At 33.3% G+C, this 2,377-nt stretch overlaps 1 pseudogene; it reads left to right on the forward strand.

The window, feature by feature from the left end:
• The first annotated feature begins 870 nt into the window (after nt 1–870).
• Nucleotides 871–1,455, forward strand: LOC123254733 (annotated as a pseudogene).
• The last annotated feature ends 922 nt before the right edge of the window (nt 1,456–2,377 follow it).

The following is a 2,377-nucleotide window of genomic DNA, read 5'->3' on the forward strand; positions in this document are numbered from 1 at the left end:
ATATATGGGGGGAGAGAGAGAGAGAGAGAGAGAGAGAGAGAGAGAGAGAGAGACTTAAAATAAGGGCCTGGAGAAGAATCTGAAGTAAAAAAGGCAAAAGTAGCAATCATGGTCTTAGACAAAGTAAATAACAAAAATAGACCTAATTAAAAGAGATAAATAGGGAAACTATACTTTGCTGAAAAGATGCCATAGATAATGGATTTATATAAATACTAATCATATATGCATTAAATGACAGCATCTAAATTCTTAAAAGGAAAAATTAAATTAAGTATAGGTAGAAATAGACAGTTAAACTATAATAATGGGAGACCACTGTGCACTCCCTCTCAGACCTAGGTAATTCTAACAAAAAAAGAAATGAAAGATCAAATAAAATTTTAGAAAATATAAACCTCTGGAGATAACTGAATGGAATAGTAAAAGAATATACCTATATCTGAGCTATGCACAGAAACTGACTTTCACAGAAATTGACTATGCAATATAGCATTAAAATCTCATTAAACAGAAATGGTAAACATATTTTTATGGGCCATGATGCAATAAAATTATGTTCAATAAAAGGCCATTGAAGAAAAATTAAATTATTAAATTATTAAAAATCAAATAAAGACTAAACATTTTACATAATGGGTGGGTTAGAGAACAATTTAAAGAAACAGTTTCATTAAAGATCATGTCAAAGTATCAATATAACAAAATTTTGAAGAAAGAAGTACTTAGGCTAATATTTATGTTTCTAAACACTTTCATTATTAATAAGAGATTAAAAAGATCAGTGAAACACTAGAAAATCAACAAATTAAAAACCTACAGGTGTCCTATCTTATACTGACTAGTGAACAATACAATTATACCCCAGAGATGACTAAAGGTGACCTAAAGAAACCCAAAGGAAAAATGTCTGCTTATGCCTTTTTTGTACAAATGTGCTATAAAGAACATAAGAAAAAAAATTCAGAAGCGCCTGTCAGTTTTCAAATTTTCCATTTTCAAAGATGTTTTCAGAAAGATAGAAGAATATGTCTGGGAAGGAAAAATCAAAATCTGATGAAATAGCAAAGGTTGATAAGTAATGGTATGACAGGGAGATGAAAGATTATGGACTAGTTAAAAGTGTGTGTGTGTGTGTGTGGGAATCTAATGCTTCCAAACACCTCAGTCTGGCTTCTTCCTATTTAGTTCATAATTTTGCCCCAAGATAAAATCTACAAACCTAGGATATCAGTTAGGGATGTAGTGGAGAAACTTGTGAAATGTGGAATAATCTGAATGATAAAGAAAAGCAGCCATACAAAAATAAGGTAGCAAAACTGAAGAAAAAAAATTTAAAAGGATGGTACTAATTATAAGTCCAAAGGCAAGTTTGATAGTGCAAAGGGAACAGCAAAAATAGCTTCCTGGGAAAAGGTGGTGGAGAAAGAAGGAGAGGAAGATGATGATGAATAAAACTATGTAATATTCGTCTTAAAAACCACAGAGTTAGGAAAACATTAAAAGAAGCACCTTTATTGATACAGTATCTATATCATTTGTAACATGTAATTTTAAAAATGGGAAATGGGTGCTCTAGATATTTTGCTTGGTTTAGGTAACATGGATATAGTTTTAGGAGCACATTGAAACTGTGTCAAAGTTGTACATATTTCCTTTTAAAAGAAAAAGGAAATTTAGTATTTTCCTCTCTGTGCACTTTGCTGTTGCTATAACAAAACATTTTTTAAAAGTAAAGGTTGTTGTGTGTGACAATTATGTTTATTGGTTAGAAATCCCAAGTTGTAAACTTACACTCTTGCTGTATATCTGGAGGGGAGCAAAGCATGTACATATCTCTACATATGCATATAAACATACCCATGTGTCAGCATACACACACAAACAAGTCCATGGGACATCGGTGAGTATTTTTATGTACTCAATAAATTCTCATAAATATTTGGAATTGTGACAGTTGGGGGAAAATTAATTTTGATCTTTTATAAGGTTCCATGACCAACTGCATTCACTGTTAGAGTAGATCTCTACAATGATTGTCCGTCTAGCTTAAAGTTGTCATTCTGTATGTAGTGAAATAGCAATCTGATGTCATTCTTAGGTGGGGGAAGGGGGTAGGGTTTCAGCTGGCACTCAAACCACGCCTGGCACTCTATCCACTTCACTACTTTTTTTTTAAACCCTTACCTTTCATCTTAGAATCAATACTGTGTATTGGTTCTAAGGCAGAAGTATGTTAAGGACTAGGCAATGGGGGTTAAGTGACTTGCCCGGGGTCACACAGCTAGGAAGTGTCTAATCCCATCCTTACAAAGGCCAGATTCAAACCTAGGATCTCCTATCTCTAGGCCTGGCTCTCAATCCACTGAGCCACTCA

This window comes from Gracilinanus agilis, unplaced genomic scaffold, assembly GCF_016433145.1.
Source record: "Gracilinanus agilis isolate LMUSP501 unplaced genomic scaffold, AgileGrace unplaced_scaffold31205, whole genome shotgun sequence".
Lineage (NCBI taxonomy): Eukaryota > Metazoa > Chordata > Mammalia > Didelphimorphia > Didelphidae > Gracilinanus > Gracilinanus agilis.